Source organism: Hibiscus syriacus, unplaced genomic scaffold (assembly GCF_006381635.1).
Source record: "Hibiscus syriacus cultivar Baekdansim isolate YM2019G1 unplaced genomic scaffold, ASM638163v2 tig00110670_pilon, whole genome shotgun sequence".
Lineage (NCBI taxonomy): Eukaryota > Viridiplantae > Streptophyta > Magnoliopsida > Malvales > Malvaceae > Hibiscus > Hibiscus syriacus.
The window spans coordinates 387,579-399,244 of record NW_024062818.1 but is presented as its reverse complement, the minus strand read 5'-3'; the positions used below and the strand labels follow the sequence as shown (position 1 = coordinate 399,244).

At 32.1% G+C, this 11,666-nt stretch overlaps 1 pseudogene; it reads left to right on the top strand.

The window, feature by feature from the left end:
* The first annotated feature begins 5,424 nt into the window (after positions 1-5,424).
* LOC120137423 lies at positions 5,425-10,661 on the top strand (annotated as a pseudogene).
* The last annotated feature ends 1,005 nt before the right edge of the window (positions 10,662-11,666 follow it).

The window sequence follows — 11,666 nt, the reverse complement described above, 5'->3', positions numbered from 1 at the left end:
TCTAGAATAAGCACATTAAAAAAAAAGATGACGACGACTCTCAAGCTCATTCAAACACAGCACACAAGTCCCCTCTATGTTGAATCCAAATGAAATGAGAGGACTTCTCGTTGGCAGCGTATCCAAAACCGCCATCAAGCGATGACAGAATTTCTCGGAATATGACCTGAATACCACACCAGTCCATTTAAAGAGACAAGAGTGTTATCTCCACGCACACGAATGACATTCCAAATGCTGGAAATCGAAGCTGAAGCATCAACCATGAGGCTTAAGTTCGAGGCAGCCTTAGTCCGTAATTACAACAAACTCGAGCACACCCATCTCCCTCCAGATGATTTAGAAACTTGTCAAAAAGAACAACCCTGCAACACATATCAAACCATCATTAAGAAGAATACTCCTAATCAAAGGTAAAAGACAAACCTAATATTTTATACTAATATATATTCTTTTGTTATTTTATCCTTATATTTACTCAAGCAACCTAATTTTCTAAGTTATTCAAGTAATTATTTACAAGAAATTCATACTTTTAAAAATTCAAAAAATTTAGACCATAATTTATACTATCCTCACTTGAAATTGATTTATTCAATTTAGAACCTTGGCCTGCAGTGTCTTAAGTTGGGCATCTGACTCCGTTATAGTTAGTTAAGCCCATTCCCATATGAGCTGTTGGATGAACCGAAAATTAATAACAATAATACAGTGTTTTAAGTTAGTTGAGTTTAAAAAACAATCAAGTGGATTGATTTAATAATTTGTTATCCCAAATCAATTGAGTGGCCTTAACGGTTTAATACAAAAATAAGTGTTTAAATTATATATCGAAATACGATTTTATGCCTAAATAATTTTTTATTAAAATAGATTTATAACGTTTTCAACGTTATACTTTTAAGTGTCTATACCGTAACGACCATTAAATTTGACCTCATCTGACACCTGTCAGGAATACAAAATTTCAAAAATTATTTTATTTAAAATTTTAATATTATAATTAAAAAATCAAAAAACCATTTTACATGTTCCGTCGTCGATCGACCACTGATGGTTCGTAGTTGTCACCATTGACACAATCAGAACTATCTCGCCATCGTGACCAAACCTCAACCCCCACCCACCACCCACCACCCACCGTAAAACTGTGTCGATTGTCATTAAAAACGCCACAAGGATTGTCTAATTTTTAGGTTTTTGTTTATGCTTTATGGCGATTTCGATGACTACAGTCGTTCGTACAAGACACAACCACCACTGTTGTGTTCCGCATCGTGCTACGAACAAAACTCAATTGATAATGATCGTTCGTCATCGAAGGTGGGGCGACGGGAGGGATAGGGACGACATGGAAGAAGGGGGTCTTATTTAAAAACCTTATTTTTTGAAAAGTTATTATTATTATTAGTAGTAGTAGTAAAAAGTTAAAAGATTAAAAAAATATAACGATGAACACCTAAAAGTATAATGGATAAAACGCTAGACACCTATTTTTAACGAAAACTTTTTAGGCACCAAATTATATCTCGAGGTATAGTTTAGGCATTTATTTTGTATTAAGCCTAATGATAAAAAGGAATGTTATTTTCTTCCTTGAAAATCAAGTTTAAATAACTATATTTAAAAGATGTTTTTACAATATCAATAAATTAAAAAAAATAAAAATAATTTCATGACCATATAATATATTTAGAGGAGGGATTTTAAGGAATTCTCACATTGTTTTTTTTTTTTAATTTCTTTCTCACCTTATTTCATTTAATGTATATAATCTCATAATAAAATAACAACTTTTACTTTAAAATAGTTTACATATCAATTTTTTATAATTATTTTCGAACTCATACAATTTTGATAGCATGATTTATTAGGGTAAACTACAAGATTGATCAATTTCGTATAAGTTTTGTACATTTTTTCTTATTGAATTTAAAAATATCATATTAAGTCACTTATGTTCATTATTTAATTAAGATGTGATCATTGATGATAAATTGTCGTTAGACCTTTAACGAATTATTAATGTGGCACAACAAATTTATAAAAAATAAAAAGGTAAACTAAACAAATAGTCACTAATGTTTGAGTAAGTTTCCGTTTTCTCCACTGAAGTTACAAAAGTAACAAATTGATCACTTAGGTCATTGGCCAATGATTTTATATCTAATTTACCCCCCAAAACTTTCAAAATTTTCCTATTTATTATATAATTATTTTTATATAATAAAAAGGGGGAGAAGTATGAGTTTAAAAAATTCAATTTCAAGAGAAAGAAAAACGAGGAGTTTTAATATTTTTCAAATATTTATATTTTTCATAAAATGTTTTATTAAGGGGGAGTTTTGTCAAAAATAATTTTTCAAATGTTTTGTTATATCAAAAATGGGGAGATTGTTGAACCAGTTTTATAATATTTTGATATAACAAATTAAGGCAAAAATTTTTTGGACTTGAATTGAATTTGTTCAAAGTTTTTCAAAAGTTTTCAAAAATAATTCAAATTCCACTAAAATTTAATTTGAGCACAAAATTGTTTTTTGGGTAAGTAGTATCGATAATGTTCTTACAGTATCGATACTGCATGAACAATACTAATATTGTTCACGTGGTACCGATACCAAAGGTAAGAGAAGTATTGATGCTCTCTAGGTAGTATCGATACTACCATATGTTTTACAAATAGCTCAAATTCCAGAATGCAAAATAGGTATCAATACTACTTCACAAAGTAATATCGATACTAGTCAAGCCCAACGGCTCCAAATCAACTCCAACGGCTAGAAACAACCATAAACACATTCCAACATATAAAAACAAGTTGATGACACTTAAAGAAGGGTTAGAACACCTATCTAAGAAATCAAACACAAGAGAAGAGACTTTTATTCCTATTTTCCTTTCTCTTGTAAATAGTTATGTTTTTTATGAGCTTAATCTAGTAAACACCTAACTTGTAAGTGTTTTCTTGTTTACATTTATTTTCCTTTTGTAAAAGGGTTTGGTTATAGTTTAGCCAAGTGAAAAACTATGGAGTTGTAAATGTTATCTCTTTATCCTTGGAAAAAAAGAACAAATTAGTGAATTTGTTGGAAAATCCTTAGTGAGGAGCTAAGATATTGGATGTAGACTTAGTTGAGAAGTCGACCCACTATAAATCATTATGCAAATTTCCTAATCTTTTTACTCCTTACTTCTTAAACTTTAAATTGTCAATTCACTCCATCTTGACACATTTTCGGTTGTCAATTTGAGCTTCATAAATCCTAACAAGAAACAATAACGTCGTCCCACTGTTAATGATTTAAAGTTTCAGTGACAAAAAATATTATAAAAAGTTTAGTGTTACAATTGAAGTGTTTCAAAATTTAGTGATCAAATCGATACACAAACTAAAACTCAATAACAAATAGGATAGCTTACCCTAAATATTATAAATATATTTGTATTTGATACCTCTATTGTCGTAATGATTTTGAGACTATTAGACTTGTTGACGAAATAAAATATAGATTAAAAATAGTTATCAATCATTTTTGGTGTGATTGAACTAACTATCATATAAAATATTCTTATTTAACCAAAACAACAATCTTGAATAAATAAGAATATTATTTAGTCTAGGAGAATCAAAACTAAATTTGAGGACATAATTATGTGTAGAAAAGGGTTAATATCCTCACAATGCAATGACACTGACTTGATCAAGAATTATTTTTTGTCTCAATACAAATACGTAATTACTATATTTTAGACTGGTATGAATTTATCAAAATTTAAGAATAATATCAAATTAGATATAGTGATTCTATTGGCATCGACATTAGATAATGAAAGCAATAATAATGAAAAGCAGGTGTTGTGAAATGTTGATTGGTAGGGAATAGTTGAAAACAATACCATGTCGTCGTTGATTGTCCGTGCTTAAAATGTAAAGTCAATTAATCAACCTGGAAATTAGGTGCTTGCAACCGAGGCTATAATAATTGGTTAATATTAGATGAAATGGAGTATATTATCGGTATATTCGCATAATGAGATCAAATATATCTAAAAATTTAGTTTTTTTTATAAATAATTATACCATGAAGATCAAAATAACTATTTTGATAAACGTTGGGACTATTTTTTGGTATCATGCTAAAAATTAATTAAACAACTCAAAATATTAAATGATACCAAATAAAGACCATTATCAGCATAAAAGATAAGTCTCATTAATATTAACATAAAAGATAAGTCTCATTATCACCAGGGAAGATTAACATGATAACAAATAAGTGTCATCTTAATCAGTTGTGGTGATGTCAAATCAAACCATGAGAAAAAAGCTAAACGAAAGCAACGACAAAAAAATCGAAAACTACCAAAAGACAGAGATAAACGTGACACAAATACAAAGATAAACGTGTTACAAAAGTAAAATTATTCTTATTAAAAAAACTAGAAAAGAAAAAAAAAAGACAACCGACGGTTGGTAACTAATAACAAACTGGTACCTTCGTCGATTAAACAAAATCAAAAAATAAAAAGTTTATTCGGTTAATAAAAAACAACATAAATTGTAAAGAAAAAAAAAAGAAGAGAAAGAGTAAATGGATACACCGAGTAGACCATATAATATTTTTTTTTATTAAATTAAGGTAATTATAAAATAGTATATGTATTAAATACTCTCAATCACTTGACAATGAACGCTCAATCACTATGTTGCAGTTGCTAGTGTACAAACTCATAATCTCTAGGAATAACAACGATTCATTTAACCAATAAAGTAAGTTGATTCGTACAATTATAAAACATTATTTAAAATTTAAATTTATACAATTATATAATTACAATTTGTATTACTAAACATTACACAAAGAATTACAAAATAATTATACCATATAGATCAAATATATCTAAAAAATTAGTTTTCTTAAAATTATATTTATGTAATTACAAAGGTGACAATTACACTTTTATACAACTACAATACAGTGTTTACATGCGTCCCAAATATAGTTTACATTATTGTGTAGCGTTTAGATGTGTCAATAAACAGCAACGTTTCCACTTTAACTAAATGGCTACATTGATAATACCAATGGAACCAGGTCCGAAAGTTTCGCTAGTTGAACCCAAAGGGAAAATGGCAATTGGTTTGAACACTGTCAACATAGGGTCACACGGCAGTAGACTGCCCCCGCCGAAAGACCACGCTTCACGGAATCTAAACTCCATTATTAATCATGGTGGCAAAGTGGGAACACACTTTTTTTACGGAAAAAATAGTCATTTTTTCAAATAAAATTGAAATAAATATTAGTAACAGTTTATCTCGATAGTCGAAAAATTGCAAAAGACGATATAGTACTCAAATTTTCGGATAAAAGGCACCCACTGCCCTGGCTTGCTCCCATCATAAAAACAGAGCAATAATTAAAGAGAGAGAGAAAAGAAAGCAACTCCGGAGAAAGGGTGTAGGACTTTACCAATGGCTGAGAGCTGGTCGAGAAGCAAATGGGTCTTCGTTTTTGTGCTCATATTTGCTCATTCTTCTTCATCATCACTAGCTGAAGATGGTATGTACAATCACTTCCCTCCGTTTTTTGAAGTTCTAATTTGCATTGTTCGTGGATTATTCTTTCTTGGTTTGTTGCTATTGTTTGAGATCTGTTTGTTACTCTAGCTGCAGTAGCTTTATGAATCGTGTTTCAGTTGATTTTAGCTAATAGATTGAGTTCTTCCATTGGGGAGGTCATTTCTTCAAGGAGTAATTAATAAACTCACGGTTTTAAAACTTAGGTTCCCACGTTTTAATGCCCATTTATTTCAGTAACGATTCTTTGTTCATTCAGTTCCCAGCAAATGCCTTCTTCTTCCTTTGCTTGTCCCCCCAGCAGATTCGATGATTCCTTTTGTTTCCCCCCGGATAAATCCATTAAATCACTCCCATTTTACTGGAATATGTTTTAAGAGTGAGCTTTCGATAGTGTCCAAGCTAGAAATTTTGTATTAAAATAAATTAAGTATCCTTAGTCTCAAAAAGTGTAAACTACATATTTAGTACCTTAACTTTATTTTTTTCCGTTTTGGTCATTTAATTATTTTTTTCAAAAATATGGTTATATTTTGGTCGCCCCTATTAAAAAATTTCCGGTGATTATAACGTATCATCGTAATGTAATGACACGGTATCATTGTATTTTTTTGAAAAATATCACATCAATATATCTATATATTTTTTAACAGTGGTCGAATAAAATGAAACTAGAATATAGTATTAGGTATAGTTCACCTTTTAAAAATGATGTGAGAAAATGTTATGATGAAATATTTTTGGATTAATTTCAAATAGACTTAGAATATAGCCATCGATCCTCGGATTGCCTGTCCCACCATAATTGAGTGTTTGTCGAAGATCAGCTCTCACATTTAGTATGCAAAACTGTACGAATGTTATTGCTCTAAATGCTTATTAATTAGTTAAAATTATTTTATTACCAGATTCAATTATTTATTTATTTTACAAACCTAAAGCTTTAAATAGAAAATCTAACTCACCCATCACAATAATTCCTCCAAGTTGAATTATTTTCAATGTCATTATCCGATTTTTTTAATGGAACGGTGAATCTTATTTGAGTTTATTTCAAAGAACGGGTTTATCTAGAAATTTAAATCGAATTGAGTAAAAGTAAAACCCCATAAATTTAGATCAAATGATGAATAGATTGATAAAATATTTGAGTCAAATTTTGATCGACAAAATATCTTATCCGTGTTCATCCTTGTCATTGTGGCCTACACTACATTATTAATCACCCTACTTATTTGTGAAGAATTGATGTTTTATTGGGTTGAGTGGTAAAAAATAAGTAATATTTCTTAAAGTAAAATTTTAACTTTAAATCTCGAAAGCAGAGGATATAATTTTAGGAGATTATTAATTTTCGTGGAAATATATCGTTAATTACTTTCATCTTACATATGGGTGAACTAGAGATTTTCACAAAGTGGTTGAATGATTTACGAGTATGTTTTGATTATACCAAGGTGCGGGAAAATGCAACTTTAATATACGCCTAATGAAAATCATTAATGGTTTTGGTGTTATTTTTTAACGGAATTGGTAAAAAATTATAGTAAACATTATTATTTTTATCGATTTTGTTATTATTAGGTATTTTATCGGTTTTGTTATCATGTCCGAGAAAATTTTATCGGTTTTGTTATTATTAAGTATTTTACTGAAAATATTAAAAAATATTAATATTTTAGATTGAAATAATAATTTTTTAATAATTTTTTTATCGATTTTATTAAAATAATAATAAATTTTTATTTATAAATTAAGTTTGTGTATCCAGCAAGGTACAGGTATTGAATTTGTAAACTTTGCAGTGTGAAATGATGACAGACCAGGAGAAGTACCCGAATATATATATATATATATATAAGCATAGGAAACAGTGTGAGTGGAAAATTGGTAAAGTTCGAATAATAGTGAGAATTTTTGACAAATGGGTCCTTCATGTTGCCCTTTCCCCCTCATTTCGGGGTAAGTGAAATAACCAAACTGGTCATATTCCCGCCAAAAATATCATCCTCTTCCCGTTAATTTAACCAACGAGTAGGGTTTGTTTCTCTAATTCCGTGTTTTCAGGACACTGTCCCAGATAAGCTCACAGTTGTCCCACAAAAGTCTAATGTATTACTCATAAACACCGAGATCATAGTAGTTATTAAGTATTTCTCAAAAAAAGAATTTTATATGATAAAAAAATCCATACTATTATGTACTAGGAATTTAGAGAAAAAGGTGCACACATATCTACTATATTTTTTTATTATCTTATTACCTTTAGTCAAAGTAGGTATGACTATAGAAATATGGGATGAATCGGTGGGGTAGGACCCACACGTTGAACAAACTTGGGTGGGTCCGGTCCACGTCCCTTTTAGTGTGCTATCGAATCAAAATCTTAAATTATTTTTGTCCTTATCTGGATATTGGATTGATGTCCCTGTCTATGCAAGTGGCCGTATTAGGGTTTATCCTCTTCATTCATTATTTTGGCTTGAGATGGAGATGGATCGAGTTGTATTTATAAATTTTTAAACTTTTATAGTATTTTTAAATATTTTATATTAATAATTTAATTTAACATTTTAAATTTTTTAAATTTCCGAATAATACATATTTTTTTTAAAATATTGCATTCCTTACGTTGTAATTTCCTTGATTTGATTATGATATGAGACTCTTCTACACATTAAGGCTAGTAACTTGGATAGCATTATCCAAAGTAATTGTTATCAATTCATTTATTGTCTGATAGTGGGATGGACCAGTGAATCAACCGATGACGATTAGAGAGATCCGCGCATGTGTTTTACTTAATCGTCAAATTATCTTGCCGTCATCCGTATGCGCACGTGTACGGATATGCAAGCTTGCCTTTGTGATGATTCATGGAAGCCAAAAATAAATGGTAAATTATTTTGTAGGGCTGGTTGCCAACGGTGATTTTGAAACGCGACCATCGAACGGCTTCCCTAGCGATTCAATATCCGACGGCCCCACCGAGATCCCCAGCTGGAGTACGAAGGGCATGGTGGAGCTGGTATCGGCCGGCGAGAAAGTGAGCGGCGGGGTGTTACTCATCGTGCCCCGTGGCACGCACGCCGTTCGATTGGGAAACGACGCGGAGATCAGCCAGGAAGTGCAGGTGGAGAAAGGATCGACGTACGCGATCACGTTCAGCGCGGCACGCACCTGCGCGCAGTTGGAGTCGCTGAACGTGTCCGTGCCGCCCGCATCGCGGACAGTGGACCTGCAGACGTTGTACAACGTGCAGGGGTGGGACCCGTACTCGATTTCTTTCGAGGCTGAGGAGGACAAAGCGCGGCTGGTTTTTAGGAATCCGGGCATGGAAGATGACCCGGAATGCGGGCCCATCATCGATGATATCGCCATCAAGAAACTCGTCACCCCCGATACGCCCAAGGGTAAGTGAAACTACAAATCCCTTATTTTTTTCTCTTGCTTTTGCTTTTTCATCCACTTTATTTCCTTTATGCATGCGTGATTTCGGTGTGTGGGGTTCCACCGAAGGTGTTAAAAGCTCGTTTAGTTGCAGTATCAGTGCCGCAGTACCGGAAAAATAAGATCCTGCGATTAGTGCAGGAAGAATTATAGTTACGGGTCGGTTGAATTATTAACTTTTAGGAGGGCCAGAGTGTCTAATTTTGGAAAGGACTTAACAGAAATTATATAATTATTCGGAAGGACAACTGGACAAAGCCCTTGGATAAGTGAACCATATAGTCATTCATAGGCAACATCAAATCTTGAATTCATTTTAGTAATTTATAGTGATTATAATTTGAATTTATTAATAACATATACGCATTCCGCTAATGTTGCTGTTCAAAATCATGGCTTTTAAAGGTTTAATATTTTTTATCATTGAAAAGGATGGTCAAATCACGGTTTGGGTCTTATTGTTTTATCATTGTATTTTAATTTGACATAATATGACCCGTTAATTTTTATTATTAGTTGGTCTCATTAGTTAATATTTCTTTATTCTTTAAATTACTGTTGTCAACTAAAAAAATTATGTTAGCATAATAAGTTAAAAGGTTTTTTTTAAAAGAAATCTAGGTTAGTTTGTTAATATATTAGTTAGCGGTGTTAATTATTTGAACTAATTAATGATATTGTAAAAGAAAAAAATCAAATTATGTGAAATTAGAATATAAGGACTAAATTCCGAATTTGATCAACAAAACTGTAATTGACCAAAGATGGTTGATCCCGTCTAAAATTTATTTTAGTGGGGTTTGCTGGCTATTTTTCTTCGCTCACGATGTTGATCGAGTTCACTTTGCTGCTATGTTTTCTTCAGACAATGCAGTTGTTAACGCTGGCTTTGAGTTCGGTCCTTGGATGTTTCAAAACGTATCTCTTGGTGTCCTGCTACCGACCAACCTCGACGAAGAGACATCCCGCTACCTGGATGGATGGTCGAATCGAACAGAGCGGTTCGATACATTGACTCCAATCACTATGCGGTGCCAGAAGGAAAACGTGCCGTCGAGTTAGTCTCGGGCAAGGAAGGCATCATTTCCCAAATGGTCGAAACCACACCAAACAAGCTATATAGCTTGACCTTTTCTTTAGGCCATGCTAGGGATAAATGCAAGGAACCACTAGCAGTCATGGCCTTTGCAGGAGATCAGGCACAAAGTTTTCACTACACCCCGGATTCCAACTCCACCTTTCAAGTCGCCAATGTCAACTTCACAGCCAAGGCCGAGAGGACCCGGATCGCATTCTACAGCGTGTATTACAATACCCGAACCGACGATATGAGCTCACTATGCGGTCCGGTGGTGGACGATGTTCGTGTTTGGTTTTCGGGATCCGGTAGAATTGAGGCTCGGATATTGTTAGGGCTTGGACTTGCCTTTTGGGCTTATCTTTTGGTTTTGGTTTAAAATTAGATAAGTTTATGTTAAAGGGTAAAGTTATGCTTTTGCAATATGTAAGGTTTCAGTTTTTAAGGCGTTTTAGTTGCCGGCAAAGGCAAATATATCCCAAGTTTCGTTGTATGTGTTTTTGGAGCTTTGCTTTGAGTAAAAGAAGGTAGCTTAAGTTGCATTTTTCATTTTTCAATTATAATTTTCGATGCTCGTGTTCTCAAACAACATGGCTAACCATTGTTTCCGCTCATGTGAAACATGAAAAAGAGATGTTGATACCCAACTCAACAAATGCCTGCGGAGTTAATACGCAACTTTGAACAATAATATGTTTCACAGATTCTGGTTCCTCTCAACACACAGGGTTACGCGTTTTTAGATTTATTAGTATTAAATTATTATTTAAGTCTTATTATAGATAAGTCTTGTCTAGAGCTATTCTAAGTTGGGTTTGAATAGATTGATTGTTAACGTGTCTATTAACACATTCTAATGGTTGATTTTAGTTAATTGTAATATTGCATTAATTATACATGTAAATTATATTCGTGATCATTTAATTATGGATAAATTTTAATCTAGCTATCAATTTTTTTTTAGTTTTATCAATTATATTACTATTTTTTTAAATGATATTAATTACCGATAACATTTGACGGAGAAGTAGTATGACCGTTAACAAAATTAATATAATTACACGTTTGATCTTTATTAAATTTTTTATCAATTTAATTCAATAAATTGAAATTTATAATAAGACAGTAACACATGTAATTAAAAATTATTAACATTAAAGTAATAAAATATATCAACAATAAAAATTAATTATATAATTATATATTTTTTTTATTAATTATCACATCCATATATTTATCAAATGATCATGGGTATAATCTTAGTTTTAATAAACGCGTTTTGGCATGCCTAAGGCGTTGTACGCAGGTTGGCGTCGGAAAAATCGCCCCCTGCGACACAGGCGAGGCGATGAACAGTAGGCGCGCTTTTCCGACATTTTTAGCATTTTTCTACATGGGCGAAGGCGCTGCGCTTCTTGTGCATATGGAGAAATAAATTAATAAAAAATATTGATTTTGGTACCACAGTCTTCATTTGGTACGTTTTGGAGAGACTTTATGCTTCCATTTGTAATCCCTGATCGGAGAAAGGACGCTGAAACTGATGTTGGCCAA